The 17092-nt window shown below is 32.1% G+C and overlaps 15 non-coding genes across 15 annotated transcripts; all 15 read left to right on the top strand.

Annotated features, from left to right (window-relative positions):
• The first annotated feature begins 997 nt into the window (after positions 1-997).
• On the top strand, positions 998-1071 carry TRNAT-AGU (transfer RNA threonine (anticodon AGU)). The gene has a single exon. It is a non-coding gene; the product is annotated as a tRNA-Thr (tRNA).
• Positions 1072-2015: 944 nt separating this feature from the next.
• Positions 2016-2089, top strand: TRNAT-AGU (transfer RNA threonine (anticodon AGU)). The gene has a single exon. It is a non-coding gene; the product is annotated as a tRNA-Thr (tRNA).
• A 944-nt stretch (positions 2090-3033) lies between these two features.
• Positions 3034-3107, top strand: TRNAT-AGU (transfer RNA threonine (anticodon AGU)). The gene has a single exon. It is a non-coding gene; the product is annotated as a tRNA-Thr (tRNA).
• Positions 3108-4564: 1457 nt separating this feature from the next.
• Positions 4565-4637, top strand: TRNAT-CGU (transfer RNA threonine (anticodon CGU)). Its single transcript has one exon. It is a non-coding gene; the product is annotated as a tRNA-Thr (tRNA).
• Positions 4638-5070: 433 nt separating this feature from the next.
• Positions 5071-5144, top strand: TRNAT-AGU (transfer RNA threonine (anticodon AGU)). Its single transcript has one exon. It is a non-coding gene; the product is annotated as a tRNA-Thr (tRNA).
• A 438-nt stretch (positions 5145-5582) lies between these two features.
• TRNAT-CGU (transfer RNA threonine (anticodon CGU)) lies at positions 5583-5655 on the top strand. Its single transcript has one exon. It is a non-coding gene; the product is annotated as a tRNA-Thr (tRNA).
• A 434-nt stretch (positions 5656-6089) lies between these two features.
• Positions 6090-6163, top strand: TRNAT-AGU (transfer RNA threonine (anticodon AGU)). The gene has a single exon. It is a non-coding gene; the product is annotated as a tRNA-Thr (tRNA).
• Positions 6164-7620: 1457 nt separating this feature from the next.
• Positions 7621-7693, top strand: TRNAT-CGU (transfer RNA threonine (anticodon CGU)). Its single transcript has one exon. It is a non-coding gene; the product is annotated as a tRNA-Thr (tRNA).
• Positions 7694-8126: 433 nt separating this feature from the next.
• Positions 8127-8200, top strand: TRNAT-AGU (transfer RNA threonine (anticodon AGU)). Its single transcript has one exon. It is a non-coding gene; the product is annotated as a tRNA-Thr (tRNA).
• Positions 8201-8638: 438 nt separating this feature from the next.
• On the top strand, positions 8639-8711 carry TRNAT-CGU (transfer RNA threonine (anticodon CGU)). The gene has a single exon. It is a non-coding gene; the product is annotated as a tRNA-Thr (tRNA).
• Positions 8712-10163: 1452 nt separating this feature from the next.
• TRNAT-AGU (transfer RNA threonine (anticodon AGU)) lies at positions 10164-10237 on the top strand. The gene has a single exon. It is a non-coding gene; the product is annotated as a tRNA-Thr (tRNA).
• Positions 10238-14384: 4147 nt separating this feature from the next.
• Positions 14385-14458, top strand: TRNAT-AGU (transfer RNA threonine (anticodon AGU)). The gene has a single exon. It is a non-coding gene; the product is annotated as a tRNA-Thr (tRNA).
• A 439-nt stretch (positions 14459-14897) lies between these two features.
• TRNAT-CGU (transfer RNA threonine (anticodon CGU)) lies at positions 14898-14970 on the top strand. Its single transcript has one exon. It is a non-coding gene; the product is annotated as a tRNA-Thr (tRNA).
• A 434-nt stretch (positions 14971-15404) lies between these two features.
• Positions 15405-15478, top strand: TRNAT-AGU (transfer RNA threonine (anticodon AGU)). The gene has a single exon. It is a non-coding gene; the product is annotated as a tRNA-Thr (tRNA).
• Positions 15479-16936: 1458 nt separating this feature from the next.
• On the top strand, positions 16937-17009 carry TRNAT-CGU (transfer RNA threonine (anticodon CGU)). Its single transcript has one exon. It is a non-coding gene; the product is annotated as a tRNA-Thr (tRNA).
• The last annotated feature ends 83 nt before the right edge of the window (positions 17010-17092 follow it).

The following is a 17092-nucleotide window of genomic DNA, read 5'->3' as shown; positions in this document are numbered from 1 at the left end:
AAGTGCCTGTCTAGTAAACAGGAGATCCTGAGTTCAAATCTCAGCAGTTCCTTGCTTTCCTCATTCTTAAATAAAAAACTATTTTCATTAATTCGTCCTGCGATTCAATTAATTTAGAAAAGTCTGATTTATCTTTCGGTTGAACAGATCATCTTAAACCTTATAAAAACTGAAAGTGTTTTCAATATTATAGTAACAATACTGTGATTGCAAAAATCAAAAAGGTATTTCAATGAGCAAGAGGCAGATGAAATATAACCCTAGATTTGAGCAATATTGATTAATATATGTAAAACACTTATTTATGAACTATTCAAAATATGGGATTGAGTTTAAAATGTGTTCTTTTGTAATACAACATAGCTATTCGTGTTTACAGATTAGGAATCCTTGCTTGTTTAACATTAGAATACATTTTAAGACACTTTAACACAGGCACAGAATTTGATCACCAATACTAAATTAATGATCCCTTCTGTATCACTAAAATAGGTTCTGTGGCTAAGTGGTTAAAGAGCCTGTCTCGTAAACAGGAAATCCTGAGTTCAAATCTCAGCAGCACCTTATTATTGGTCCTTACATGTAAAAATAATTTTCGTCACGCAAATGTTTAATACATTTAAAAAGAAAAGTGTTGTTCTGTGAACATTAGAATGGGTCATCTTAAATTGAAAAACAAAAAAACGTGGTGTTGTGAAGATTTTCAAAGTAATGTTTTGAATGAAAAAGGGAAAAAAGAGTGACAAAGAGCAAAATAGAGATAAAAAATCATTCTAGAGTTGAATTCAAGTAATGCATTCTTAAAGAAGGCATGATGAAAACATTTATGAACAAGATAAGCAATATATCAATGAGGTGTTTATGAATAGGATCAGTATCCTCGTCTAAAGTAGTTGAGTAGAGCGTTTTCTGAACTGAGAAATGATTATGAAAGTGAAAAACTCAGGATTCTCTTGAACACCATATGGCAAACTGTTCCTTAAAGCATTTTCAAGAGGGTGCTGTGGCTTAGCTGGTTAAAGCGCCTGTCTAGTAAACAGGAGATCCTGAGTTCAAATCTCAGCAGTGCCTTGCTTTCCTCATTCTTATATAAAAAACTATTTTCATTAAGTCGTCCTGCGATTCAATTCAATTAGAAAAGTCTGATTTATCTTTCGGTTGAACAGATCATCTTAAACCTAATAAAAACTGAAAGTGTTTTCAATATTATAGTAACAATACTGTGATTGCAAAATCAAAAAGGTATTTCAATGAGCAAGAGGCAGATGAAATATGACCCTAGATTTGAGCAATATTGATGAATATATGTAAAACACTTATTTATAAACTATTCAAAATATGGGATTGAGTTTAAAATGTGTTCTTTTTTAATACAACATAGCTATTCTTGTTTACAGATTAGGAATCCTTGCTTGTTTAACATTAGAATACATATTAAGACACTTTAACACAGGCACAGAAGTTGATCACCAATACTAAATTAATGATCCCTTCTGTATCACTAAAATAGGTGCTGGGGCTAAGTGGTTAAAGCGCCTGTCTCGTAAACAGGAAATCCTGAGTTCAGATCTCAGCAGCACCTTATTATTGGTCCTTACATGTAAAAATAATTTTCATCACGCAAATGTTTAATACATTTTAAAAAGAAAAGTGTTGTTCTGTGAACATTAGAATGGGTCATCTTAAATTGAAAAACAAAAAAACGTGGTATTGTGAAGATTTTCAAAGTAATGCTTTGAATGAAAAAGGGAAAAAAGAGTGACAAAGAGCAAAATAGAGATAAAAAATCATTCTAGAGTTGAATTCAAGTAATGCATTCTTAAAGAAGGATAATTAAAACATTTATGAACAGGATAAGCAATATATCAATGAGGTGTTTATGAATAGGATCAGTATCCTCGTCTAAACTATTTGAGTAGTGCGTTTTCTGAACTGAGAAATGATTATGAAAGTGAAAAACTCAGGTTTCTCTTGAACACCATATGGCAAACTGTTCCTTAAAGCATTTTCAAGAGGGTGCTGTGGCTTAGCTGGTTAAAGCGCCTGTCTAGTAAGCAGGAGAGCCTGAGTTCAAATCTCAGCAGTGCCTTGCTTTCCTCATTCTTATATAAAAAACTATTTTCATTAAGTCGTCCTGCGATTCAATTCAATTAGAAAAGTCTGATTTATCTTTCGGTTGAACAGATCATCTTAAACCTAATAAAAACTGAAAGTGTTTTCAATATTATAGTAACAATACTGTGATTGCAAAATCAAAATGGTATTTCAATGAGCAAGAGGCAGATGAAATATAACCCCAGATTTGAGCAATATTGATGAATATATGTAAAACACTTATTTATGAACTATTCAAAATATGGGATTGAGTTTAAAATGTGTTCTTTTGTAATACAACATAGCTATTCTTGTTTACAGATTAGGAATCATTGCTTGTTTAACATTAGAATACATATTAAGACACTTTAACACAGGCACAGAATTTGATCACCAATACTAAATTAATGATCCCTTCTGTATCACTAAAATAGGTGCTGTTGCTAAGTGGTTAAAGCGCCTGTCTCGTAAACAGGAAATCCTGAGTTCAAATGTCAGCAGCACCTTATTATTGGTCCTTACATGTAAAAATAATTTTCGTCACACAAATGTTTAATACATTTAAAAAGAAAAGTGTTGTTCTGTGAACATTAGAATGGGTCATCTTAAATTGAAAAACAAAAAAATGTGGTGTTGTGAAGATTTTCAAAGTAATGTTTTGAATGAAAAAGGGAAAAAAGAGTGACAAAGAGCAAAATAGAGATAAAAAATCATTCTAGAGTTGAATTCAAGTAATGCATTCTTAAAGAAGGCATGATTAAAACATGTATGAACAAGATAAGCAATATATCAATGAGGTGTTTATGAATAGGATCAGTATCCTCGTCTAAAGTAGTTGAGTAGAGCGTTTTCTGAACTGAGAAATGATTATGAAAGTGAAAAACTCAGGATTCTCTTGAACACCATATGGCAAACTGTTCCTGAAAGCATTTTTAAGAGGGTGCTGTGGCTTAGCTGGTTAAAGCGCCTGTCTAGTAAACAGGAGATCCTGAGTTCAAATCTCAGCAGTGCCTTGCTTTCATCATTCTTATATAAAAAACTATTTTCATTAAGTCGTCCTGCGATTCAATTCAATTAGAAAAGTCTGATTTATCTTTCGGTTGAACAGATCATCTTAAACCTAATAAAAACTGAAAGTGTTTTCAATATTATAGTAACAATACTGTGATTGCAAAATCAAAATGGTATTTCAATGAGCAAGAGGCAGATGAAATATAACCCCAGATTTGAGCAATATTGATGAATATATGTAAAACACTTATTTATGAACTATTCAAAATATGGGATTGAGTTTAAAATGTGTTCTTTTGTAATACAACATAGCTATTCTTGTTTACAGATTAGGAATCCTTGCTTGTTTAACATTAGAATACATATTAAGACACTTTAACACAGGCACAGAATTTGATCACCAATACTAAATTAATGATCCCTTCTGTATCACTAAAATAGGTGCTGTTGCTAAGTGGTTAAAGCGCCTGTCTTGTAAACAGGAAATCCTGAGTTCAAATGTCAGCAGCACCTTATTATTGGTCCTTACATGTAAAAATAATTTTCATCACGCAAATGTTTAATGCGTTTTAAAAAGAAAAGTATTGTTCTGTGAACATTAGAATGGGTCATCTTAAATTGAAAAACAAAAAAACGTGGTGTTGTGAAGATTTTCAAAGTAATGTTTTGAATGAAAAAGGGAAAAAAGAGTGACAAAGAGCAAAATAGAGATAAAAAATCATTCTAGAGTTGAATTCAAGTAATGCATTCTTAAAGAAGGCATGATTAAAACATTTATGAACAAGATAAGCAATATATCAATGAGGTGTTTATGAATAGGATCAGTATCCTCGTCTAAAGTAGTTGAGTAGAGCGTTTTCTGAACTGAGAAATGATTATGAAAGTGAAAAACTCAGGATTCTCTTGAACACCATATGGCAAACTGTTCCTTAAAGCATTTTCAAGAGGGTGCTGTGGCTTAGCTGGTTAAAGCGCCTGTCTAGTAAACGGGAGATCCTGAGTTCAAATCTCAGCAGTGCCTTGCTTTCCTCATTCTTATATAAAAAACTATTTTCATTAAGTCGTCCTGCGATTCAATTCAATTAGAAAAGTCTGATTTATCTTTCAGTTGAACAGATCATCTTAAACCTAATAAAAACTGAAAGTGTTTTCAATATTATAGTAACAATACTGTGATTGCAAAATCAAAAAGGTATTTCAATGAGCAAGAGGCAGATGAAATATGACCCTAGATTTGAGCAATATTGATGAATATATGTAAAACACTTATTTATAAACTATTCAAAATATGGGATTGAGTTTAAAATGTGTTCTTTTTTAATACAACATAGCTATTCTTGTTTACAGATTAGGAATCCTTGCTTGTTTAACATTAGAATACATATTAAGACACTTTAACACAGGCACAGAAGTTGATCACCAATACTAAATTAATGATCCCTTCTGTATCACTAAAATAGGTGCTGTGGCTAAGTGGTTAAAGCGCCTGTCTCGTAAACAGGAAATCCTGAGTTCAGATCTCAGCAGCACCTTATTATTGGTCCTTACATGTAAAAATAATTTTCATCACGCAAATGTGTAATACATTTTAAAAAGAAAAGTGTTGTTCTGTGAACATTAGAATGGGTCATCTTAAATTGAAAAACAAAAAAACGTGGTATTGTGAAGATTTTCAAAGTAATGCTTTGAATGAAAAAGGGAAAAAAGAGTGACAAAGAGCAAAATAGAGATAAAAAATCATTCTAGAGTTGAATTCAAGTAATGCATTCTTAAAGAAGGATAATTAAAACATTTATGAACAGGATAAGCAATATATCAATGAGGTGTTTATGAATAGGATCAGTATCCTCGTCTAAACTATTTGAGTAGTGCGTTTTCTGAACTGAGAAATGATTATGAAAGTGAAAAACTCAGGTTTCTCTTGAACACCATATGGCAAACTGTTCCTTAAAGCATTTTCAAGAGGGTGCTGTGGCTTAGCTGGTTAAAGCGCCTGTCTAGTAAACAGGAGAGCCTGAGTTCAAATCTCAGCAGTGCCTTGCTTTCCTCATTCTTATATAAAAAACTATTTTCATTAAGTCGTCCTGCGATTCAATTCAATTAGAAAAGTCTGATTTATCTTTCGGTTGAACAGATCATCTTAAACCTAATAAAAACTGAAAGTGTTTTCAATATTATAGTAACAATACTGTGATTGCAAAATCAAAATGGTATTTCAATGAGCAAGAGGCAGATGAAATATGACCCTAGATTTGAGCAATATTGATGAATATATGTAAAACACTTATTTATAAACTATTCAAAATATGGGATTGAGTTTAAAATGTGTTCTTTTTTAATACAACATAGCTATTCTTGTTTACAGATTAGGAATCCTTGCTTGTTTAACAATAGAATACATATTAAGACACTTTAACACAGGCACAGAAGTTGATCACCAATACTAAATTAATGATCCCTACTGTATCACTAAAATAGGAGCTGTGGCTAAGTGGTTAAAGCGCCTGTCTCGTAAACAGGAAATCCTGAGTTCAAATCTCAGCAGCACCTTATTGTTGGTCCTTACATGTAAAAATAATTTTCAGCACGCAAATGTTTAATACATTTTAAAAAGAAAAGTGTTGTTCTGTGAACATTAGAATGGGTCATCTTAAATTGAAAAACAAAAAAACGTGGTATTGTGAAGATTTTCAAAGTAATGCTTTGAATGAAAAAGGGAAAAAAGAGTGACAAAGAGCAAAATAGAAATGAAAAATCATTCTAGAGTTGAAATCAAGTAATGCATTCTTAAAGAAGGCATAATTAAAACATGTATGAACAAGATAAGCAATATATCAATGAGGTGTTTATGAATAGGATCAGTATCCTCGTCTAAAGTAGTTGAGTAGAGCGTTTTCTGAACTGAGAAATGATTATGAAAGTGAAAAACTCAGGATTCTCTTGAACACCATATGGCAAACTGTTCCTGAAAGCATTTTTAAGAGGGTGCTGTGGCTTAGCTGGTTAAAGCGCCTGTCTAGTAAACAGGAGATCCTGAGTTCAAATCTCAGCAGTGCCTTGCTTTCATCATTCTTATATAAAAAACTATTTTCATTAAGTCGTCCTGCGATTCAATTCAATTAGAAAAGTCTGATTTATCTTTCGGTTGAACAGATCATCTTAAACCTAATAAAAACTGAAAGTGTTTTCAATATTATAGTAACAATACTGTGATTGCAAAATCAAAATGGTATTTCAATGAGCAAGAGGCAGATGAAATATAACCCCAGATTTGAGCAATATTGATGAATATATGTAAAACACTTATTTATGAACTATTCAAAATATGGGATTGAGTTTAAAATGTGTTCTTTTGTAATACAACATAGCTATTCTTGTTTACAGATTAGGAATCCTTGCTTGTTTAACATTAGAATACATATTAAGACACTTTAACACAGGCACAGAATTTGATCACCAATACTAAATTAATGATCCCTTCTGTATCACTAAAATAGGTGCTGTTGCTAAGTGGTTAAAGCGCCTGTCTTGTAAACAGGAAATCCTGAGTTCAAATGTCAGCAGCACCTTATTATTGGTCCTTACATGTAAAAATAATTTTCATCACGCAAATGTTTAATGCGTTTTAAAAAGAAAAGTATTGTTCTGTGAACATTAGAATGGGTCATCTTAAATTGAAAAACAAAAAAACGTGGTGTTGTGAAGATTTTCAAAGTAATGTTTTGAATGAAAAAGGGAAAAAAGAGTGACAAAGAGCAAAATAGAGATAAAAAATCATTCTAGAGTTGAATTCAAGTAATGCATTCTTAAAGAAGGCATGATTAAAACATTTATGAACAAGATAAGCAATATATCAATGAGGTGTTTATGAATAGGATCAGTATCCTCGTCTAAAGTAGTTGAGTAGAGCGTTTTCTGAACTGAGAAATGATTATGAAAGTGAAAAACTCAGGATTCTCTTGAACACCATATGGCAAACTGTTCCTTAAAGCATTTTCAAGAGGGTGCTGTGGCTTAGCTGGTTAAAGCGCCTGTCTAGTAAACGGGAGATCCTGAGTTCAAATCTCAGCAGTGCCTTGCTTTCCTCATTCTTATATAAAAAACTATTTTCATTAAGTCGTCCTGCGATTCAATTCAATTAGAAAAGTCTGATTTATCTTTCAGTTGAACAGATCATCTTAAACCTAATAAAAACTGAAAGTGTTTTCAATATTATAGTAACAATACTGTGATTGCAAAATCAAAAAGGTATTTCAATGAGCAAGAGGCAGATGAAATATGACCCTAGATTTGAGCAATATTGATGAATATATGTAAAACACTTATTTATAAACTATTCAAAATATGGGATTGAGTTTAAAATGTGTTCTTTTTTAATACAACATAGCTATTCTTGTTTACAGATTAGGAATCCTTGCTTGTTTAACATTAGAATACATATTAAGACACTTTAACACAGGCACAGAAGTTGATCACCAATACTAAATTAATGATCCCTTCTGTATCACTAAAATAGGTGCTGTGGCTAAGTGGTTAAAGCGCCTGTCTCGTAAACAGGAAATCCTGAGTTCAGATCTCAGCAGCACCTTATTATTGGTCCTTACATGTAAAAATAATTTTCATCACGCAAATGTGTAATACATTTTAAAAAGAAAAGTGTTGTTCTGTGAACATTAGAATGGGTCATCTTAAATTGAAAAACAAAAAAACGTGGTATTGTGAAGATTTTCAAAGTAATGCTTTGAATGAAAAAGGGAAAAAAGAGTGACAAAGAGCAAAATAGAGATAAAAAATCATTCTAGAGTTGAATTCAAGTAATGCATTCTTAAAGAAGGATAATTAAAACATTTATGAACAGGATAAGCAATATATCAATGAGGTGTTTATGAATAGGATCAGTATCCTCGTCTAAACTATTTGAGTAGTGCGTTTTCTGAACTGAGAAATGATTATGAAAGTGAAAAACTCAGGTTTCTCTTGAACACCATATGGCAAACTGTTCCTTAAAGCATTTTCAAGAGGGTGCTGTGGCTTAGCTGGTTAAAGCGCCTGTCTAGTAAACAGGAGAGCCTGAGTTCAAATCTCAGCAGTGCCTTGCTTTCCTCATTCTTATATAAAAAACTATTTTCATTAAGTCGTCCTGCGATTCAATTCAATTAGAAAAGTCTGATTTATCTTTCGGTTGAACAGATCATCTTAAACCTAATAAAAACTGAAAGTGTTTTCAATATTATAGTAACAATACTGTGATTGCAAAATCAAAATGGTATTTCAATGAGCAAGAGGCAGATGAAATATGACCCTAGATTTGAGCAATATTGATGAATATATGTAAAACACTTATTTATAAACTATTCAAAATATGGGATTGAGTTTAAAATGTGTTCTTTTTTAATACAACATAGCTATTCTTGTTTACAGATTAGGAATCCTTGCTTGTTTAACAATAGAATACATATTAAGACACTTTAACACAGGCACAGAAGTTGATCACCAATACTAAATTAATGATCCCTACTGTATCACTAAAATAGGAGCTGTGGCTAAGTGGTTAAAGCGCCTGTCTCGTAAACAGGAAATCCTGAGTTCAAATCTCAGCAGCACCTTATTGTTGGTCCTTACATGTAAAAATAATTTTCAGCACGCAAATGTTTAATACATTTTAAAAAGAAAAGTGTTGTTCTGTGAACATTAGAATGGGTCATCTTAAATTGAAAAACAAAAAAACGTGGTATTGTGAAGATTTTCAAAGTAATGCTTTGAATGAAAAAGGGAAAAAAGAGTGACAAAGAGCAAAATAGAAATGAAAAATCATTCTAGAGTTGAAATCAAGTAATGCATTCTTAAAGAAGGCATAATTAAAACATTTATGAACAGGATAAGCAATATATCAATGAGGTGTTTATGAATAGGATCAGTATCCTCGTCTAAACTATTTGAGTAGTGCGTTTTCTGAACTGAGAAATGATTATGAAAGTGAAAAACTCAGGTTTCTCTTGAACACCATATGGCAAACTGTTCATTAAAGCATTTTCAAGAGGGTGCTGTGGCTTAGCTGGTTAAAGCGCCTGTCTAGTAAACAAGAGATCCTGAGTTCAAATCTCAGCAGTGCCTTGCTTTCCTCATTCTTATATAAAAAACTATCTTCATTAAGTCGTCCTGCGATTCAATTCAATTAGAAAAGTCTGATTTATCTTTCGGTTGAACAGATCATCTTAAACCTTATAAAAACTGAAAGTGTTTTCAATATTATAGTAACAATACTGTGATTGCAAAATCAAAATGGTATTTCAATGAGCAAGAGGCAGATGAAATATAACCCCAGATTTGAGCAATATTGATGAATATATGTAAAACACTTATTTATGAACTATTCAAAATATGGGATTGAGTTTAAAATGTGTTCTTTTGTAATACAACATAGCTATTCTTGTTTACAGATTAGGAATCCTTGCTTGTTTAACAATAGAATACATATTAAGACACTTTAACACAGGCACAGAATTTGATCACCAATACTAAATTAATGATCCCTTCTGTATCACTAAAATAGGTGCTGCTGCTAAGTGGTTAAAGCGCCTGTCTTGTAAACAGGAAATCCTGAGTTCAAATGTCAGCAGCACCTTATTATTGGTCCTTACATGTAAAAATAATTTTCATCACACAAATGTTTAATACATTTAAAAAGAAAAGTGTTGTTCTGTGAACATTAGAATGGGTCATCTTAAATTGAAAAACAAAAAAACGTGGTGTTGTGAAGATTTTCAAAGTAATGTTTTGAATGAAAAAGGGAAAAAAGAGTGACAAAGAGCAAAATAGAGATAAAAAATCATTCTAGAGTTGAATTCAAGTAATGCATTCTTAAAGAAGGCATGATTAAAACATGTATGAACAAGATAAGCAATATATCAATGAGGTGTTTATGAATAGGATCAGTATCCTCGTCTAAAGTAGTTGAGTAGAGCGTTTTCTGAACTGAGAAATGATTATGAAAGTGAAAAACTCAGGATTCTCTTGAACACCATATGGCAAACTGTTCCTGAAAGCATTTTCAAGAGGGTGCTGTGGCTTAGCTGGTTAAAGCGCCTGTCTAGTAAACAGGAGATCCTGAGTTCAAATCTCAGCAGTGCCTTGCTTTCCTCATTCTTATATAAAAAACTATTTTCATTAAGTCGTCCTGCGATTCAATTCATTTAGAAAAGTCTGATTTATCTTTCGGTTGAACAGATCATCTTAAACCTAATAAAAACTGAAATTGTTTTCAATATTATAGTAACAATACTGTGATTGCAAAATCAAAATGGTATTTCAATGAGCAAGAGGCAGATGAAATATAACCCCAGATTTGAGCAATATTGATGAATATATGTAAAACACTTATTTATGAACTATTCAAAATATGGGATTGAGTTTAAAATGTGTTCTTTTGTAATACAACATAGCTATTCTTGTTTACAGATTAGGAATCATTGCTTGTTTAACATTAGAATACATATTAAGACACTTTAACACAGGCACAGAATTTGATCACCAATACTAAATTAATGATCCCTTCTGTATCACTAAAATAGGTGTTGTTGCTAAGTGGTTAAAGCGCCTGTCTTGTAAACAGGAAATCCTGAGTTCAAATGTCAGCAGCACCTTATTATTGGTCCTTACATGTAAAAATAATTTTCATCACGCAAATGTTTAATGCGTTTTAAAAAGAAAAGTATTGTTCTGTGAACATTAGAATGGGTCATCTTAAATTGAAAAACAAAAAAACGTGGTGTTGTGAAGATTTTCAAAGTAATGTTTTGAATGAAAAAGGGAAAAAAGAGTGACAAAGAGCAAAATAGAGATAAAAAATCATTCTAGAGTTGAATTCAAGTAATGCATTCTTAAAGAAGGCATGATTAAAACATTTATGAACAAGATAAGCAATATATCAATGAGGTGTTTATGAATAGGATCAGTATCCTCGTCTAAAGTAGTTGAGTAGAGCGTTTTCTGAACTGAGAAATGATTATGAAAGTGAAAAACTCAGGATTCTCTTGAACACCATATGGCAAACTGTTCCTTAAAGCATTTTCAAGAGGGTGCTGTGGCTTAGCTGGTTAAAGCGCCTGTCTAGTAAACAGGAGATCCTGAGTTCAAATCTCAGCAGAGCCTTGCTTTCCTCATTCTTATATAAAAAACTATTTTCATTAAGTCGTTCTGCGATTCAATTCAATTAGAAAAGTCTGATTTATCTTTCGGTGGAACAGATCATCTTAAACCTAATAAAAACTGAAAGTGTTTTCAATATTATAGTAACAATACTGTGATTGCAAAAATCAAAAAGGTATTTCAATGAGCAAGAGGCAGATGAAAAATAACCCTAGATTTGAGCAATATTGATGAATATATGTAAAACACTTATTTATGAACTATTCAAAATATGGGATTGAGTTTAAAATGTGTTCTTTTGTAATACAACATAGCTATTCTTGTTTACAGATTAGGAATCCTTGCTTGTTTAACATTAGAATACATATTAAGACACTTTAACACAGGCACAGAATTTGATCACCAATACTAAATTAATGATCCCTTCTGTATCACTAAACTAGGTGCTGTGGCAAAGTGGTTAAAGTGCCTGTCTCGTAAACAGGAAATCCTGAGTTCAAATCTCAGCAGCACCTTATTATTGGTCCTTACATGTAAAAATAATTTTCATCACGCAAATGTTTAATACATTTTAAAAAGAAAACTGTTGTTCTGTGAACATTAGAATGGGTCATCTTAAATTGAAAAACAAAAAAACGTGGTGTTGTGAAGATTTTCAAAGTAATGTTTTGAATGAAAAAGGGAAAAAAGAGAGACAAAGAGCAAAATAGAGATAAAAAATCATTCTAGAGTTGAATTCAAGTAATGCATTCTTAAAGAAGGCATGATTAAAACATTTATGAACAAGATAAGCAATATATCAATGAGGTGTTTATGAATAGGATCAGTATCCTCGTCTAAACTATTTGAGTAGAGCGTTTTCGCAACTGAGAAATGATTATGAAAGTGAAAAACTCAGGATTCTCTTGAACACCATATGGCAAACTGTTCCTTAAAGCATTTTCAAGAGGGTGCTGTCGCTTAGCTGGTTAAAGCGCCTGTCTAGTAAACAGGAGATCCTGAGTTCAAATCTCAGCAGTGCCTTGCTTTCCTCATTCTTAAATAAAAAACTATTTTCATTAAGTCGTCCTGCGATTCAATTAAATTAGAAAAGTCTGATTTATCTTTCGGTTGAACAGATCATCTTAAACCTAATTAAAACTGAAAGTGTTTTCAATATTATAGTAACAATACTGTGATTGCAAAAATCAAAAAGGTATTTCAATGAGCAAGAGGCAGATGAAATATAACCCTAGATTTGAGAAATATTGATGAATATATGTAAAACACTTATTTATGAACTATTCAAAATATGGGATTGAGTTTAAAATGTGTTCTTTTGTAATACAACATAGCTATTCTTGTTTACAGATTAGGAATCCTTGCTTGTTTAACATTAGAATACATATTAAGACACTTTAACACAGGCACAGAATTTGATCACCAATACTAAATTAATGATCCCTTCTGTATCACTAAAATAGGTGCTGTTGCTAAGTGGTTAAAGCGCCTGTCTCGTAAACAGGAAATCCTGAGTTCAAATGTCAGCAGCACCTTATTATTGGTCCTTACATGTAAAAATAATTTTCATCACGCAAATGTTTAATGCGTTTTAAAAAGAAAAGTATTGTTCTGTGAACATTAGAATGGGTCATCTTAAATTGAAAAACAAAAAAACGTGGTGTTGTGAAGATTTTCAAAGTAATGTTTTGAATGAAAAAGGGAAAAAAGAGTGACAAAGAGCAAAATAGAGATAAAAAATCATTCTAGAGTTGAATTCAAGTAATGCATTCTTAAAGAAGGCATAATTAAAACATGTATGAACAGGATAAGCAATATATCAATGAGGTATTTATGAATAGGATCAGTATCCTCGTCTAAACTATTTGAGTAGTGCGTTTTCGGAACTGAGAAATGATTATGAAAGTGAAAAACTCAGGATTCTCTTGAACACCATATGGCAAACTGTTCCTTAAAGCATTTTCAAGAGGGTGCTGTCGCTTAGCTGGTTAAAGCGCCTGTCTAGTAAACAGGGGATTCTGAGTTCAAATCTCAGCAGTGCCTTGCTTTCCTCATTCTTAAATAAAAAACTATTTTCATTAATTCGTCCTGCGATTCAATTAAATTAGAAAAGTCTGATTTATCTTTCGGTTGAACAGATCATCTTAAACCTAATAAAAACTGAAAGTGTTTTCAATATTATAGTAACAATACTGTGATTGCAAAAATCAAAAAGGTATTTCAATGAGCAAGAGGCAGATGAAATATAACCCTAGATTTGAGCAATATTGATGAATATATGTAAAACACTTATTTATGAACTATTCAAAATATGGGATTGAGTTTAAAATGTGTTCTTTTGTAATACAACATAGCTATTCTTGTTTACAGATTAGGAATCCTTGCTTGTTTAACATTAGAATACATATTAAGACACTTTAACACAGGCACAGAATTTGATCACCAATACTAAATTAATGATCCCTTCTGTATCACTAAAATAGGTGCTGTGGCTAAGTGGTTAAAGCGCCTGTCTCGTAAACAGGAAATCCCGAGATCATATCTCAGCAGCACCTTATTATTGGTCCTTACATGTAAAAATAATTTTCATCACGCAAATGTCTAATACATTTTAAAAAGAAAAGTATTGTTCTGTGAATATTAGAATGGGTCATCTTAAATTGAAAAACAAAAAAACGTGGCTTTGTGAAGATTTTCAAAGTAATGTTTTGAAAGAAAAAGGGAAAAAAGAGTGACAAAGAGCAAAATAGAGATAAAAAATCATTCTAGAGTTGAATTCAAGTAATGCATTCTTAACCCCTTCCATGCGGGGCGGATTCCCCCGCGGTGCTGACTGCTGCTTGCGCGGGCGTGGTCATGACGGAACGGTTCCGTCATGAGCACAGCTCAACCGACGCTCATGACGGAACCGTTCCGTCATGAGCGTCGAAGGGGTTAAAGAAGGCATGATCAAAACATTTATGAACAAGATAAGCAATATATCAATGAGGTGTTTATGAATAGGATCAGTATCCTCGTCTAAAGTAGTTGAGTAGAGCGTTTTCTGAACTGAGAAATGATTATGAAAGTGAAAAACTCAGGATTCTCTTGAACACCATATGGCAAACTGTTCCTTAAAGCATTTTCGAGAGGGTGCTGTGGCTTAGCTGGTTAAAGCGCCTGTCTAGTAAACAGGAGATCCTGAGTTCAAATCTCAGCAGTGCCTTGCTTTCCTCATTCTTATATAAAAAACTATTTTCATTAAGTCGTCCTGCGATTCAATTCAATTAGAAAAGTCTGATTTATCTTTCGGTTGAACAGATCATCTTAAACCTAATAAAAACTGAAAGTGTTTTCAATATTATAGTAACAATACTGTGATTGCAAAAATCAAAAAGGTATTTCAATGAGCAAGAGGCAGATGAAATATAACCCTAGATTTGAGCAATATTGATGAATATATGTAAAACACTTATTTATGAACTATTCAAAATATGGGATTGAGTTTAAAATGTGTTCTTTTGTAATACAACATAGCTATTCTTGTTTACAGATTAGGAATCCTTGCTTGTTTATCATTAGAATACATATTAAGACACTTTAACACAGGCACAGAATTTGATCACCAATACTAAATTAATGATCCCTTCTATATCACTAAAATAGGTGCTGTGGCTAAGTGGTTAAAGCGCCTGTCTCGTAAACAGGAAATCCTGAGTTCAAATCTCAGCAGCACCTTATTATTGGTCCTTACATGTAAAAATAATTTTCTTCACGCAAATGTTTAATACATTTTAAAAAGAAAAGTATTGTTCTGTGAACATTAGAATGGGTCATCTTAAATTGAAAAACAAAAAAACGTGGCTTTGTGAAGATTTTCAAAGTAATGTTTTGAATGAAAAAGGGAAAAAAGAGTGACAAAGAGCAAAATAGAGATAAAAAATCATTCTAGAGTTGAATTCAAGTAATGCATTCTTAAAGAAGGCATGATTAAAACATTTATGAACAAGATAAGCAATATATCAATGAGGTGTTTATGAATAGGATCAGTATCCTCATCTAAAGTAGTTGAGTAGAGCGTTTTCTGAACTGAGAAATGATTATGAAAGTGAAAAACTCAGGATTCTCTTGAACACCATGTGGCAAACTGTTCCTTAAAGAATTTTTAAGAGGGTGCTGTGGCTTAGCTGGTTAAAGCGCCTGTCTAGTAAACAGGAGATCCTGAGTTCGAATCTCAGCAGTGCCTTGCTTTCCTCATTCTTATATAAAAAACTATTTTCATTAAGTTGTCCTGCGATTCAATTCAATTAGAAAAGTCTGATTTATCTTTCGGTTGAACAGATCATCTTAAACCTAATAAAAACTGAGAGTGTTTTCAATATTATAGTAACAATACTGTGATTGCAAAATCAAAAAGGTATTTCAATGAGCAAGAGGCAGATTAAATATAACCCCAGATTTGAGCAATATTGATGAATATATGTAAAACACTTATTTATGAACTATTCAAAATATGGGATTGAGTTTAAAATGTGTTCTTTTGTAATACAACATAGCTATTCTTGTTTACAGATTAGGAATCCTTGTTTGTTTATCATTAGAATACATATTAAGACACTTTAACACAGGCACAGAATTTTATCACCAATACTAAATTAATGATCCCTTCTGTATCACTAAAATAGGTGCTGTTGCTAAGTGGTTAAAGCGCCTGTCTCGTAAACAGGAAATCCTGAGTTCAAATGTCAGCAGCACCTTATTATTGGTCCTTACATGTAAAAATAATTTTCATCACGCAAATGTTTAATACATTTTAAAAAGAAAAGTATTGTTCTGTGAACATTAGAATGGGTCAACTTAAATTGAAAAACAAAAAAACGTGGTTTTGTGAAGATTTTCAAAGTAATGTTTTGAATGAAAAAGGGAAAAAAGAGTGACAAAGAGCAAAATAGAGATAAAAAATCATTCTAGAGTTGAATTCAAGTAATGCATTCTTAAAGAAGGCATGATTAAAACATTTATGAACAAGATAAGCAATATATCAATGAGGTGTTTATGAATAGGATCAGTATCCTCGTCTAAAGTAGTTGAGTAGAGCGTTTTCTGAACTGAGAAATGATTATGAAAGTGAAAAACTCAGGATTCTCTTGAACACCATACGGCAAACTGTTCCTTAAAGCATTTTCAAGAGGGTGCTGTGGCTTAGCTGGTTAAAGCACCTATCTAGTAAACAGGAGATCCTGAGTTCAAATTTCAGCAGTGCCTTGCTTTCCTCATTCTTAAATAAAAATTTATTTTCATGAAGTCGTCCTGCGATTCAATTCAATTAGAAAAGTCTGATTTATCTTTCGGTTGAACAGATCATCTTAAACCTAATAAAAACTGAAAGTGTTTTCAATATTATAGTAACAATACTGTGATTGCAAAAATCAAAAAGGTATTTCAATGAGCAAGAGGCAGATGAAATATAACCCTAGATTTGAGCAATATTGATTAATATATGTAAAACACTTATTTATGAACTATTCAAAATATGGGATTGAGTTTAAAATGTGTTCTTTTGTAATACAACATAGCTATTCGTGTTTACAGATTAGGAATCCTTGCATGTTTAACATTAGAATACATATTAAGACACTTTAACACAGGCACAGAATTTGATCACCAATACTAAATTAATGATCCCTTCTGTATCACTAAAATAGGTGCTGTGGCTAAGTGGTTAAAGCGCCTGTCTCGTAAACAGAAAATCCTGAGTTCAAATCTCAGCAGCACCTTATTATTGGTCCTTACATGTAAAAATAATTTTCGTCACACAAATGTTTAATACATTTAAAAAGAAAAGTGTTGTTCTGTGAAC

The sequence above is a fragment of the Triturus cristatus genome, chromosome 8 (assembly GCF_964204655.1).
Source record: "Triturus cristatus chromosome 8, aTriCri1.1, whole genome shotgun sequence".
In the NCBI taxonomy this organism is placed as follows: Eukaryota; Metazoa; Chordata; class Amphibia; order Caudata; family Salamandridae; genus Triturus; species Triturus cristatus.
Note: the sequence above shows the minus strand (reverse complement) of the source record. Positions and strands in the feature narration are given on the sequence as shown.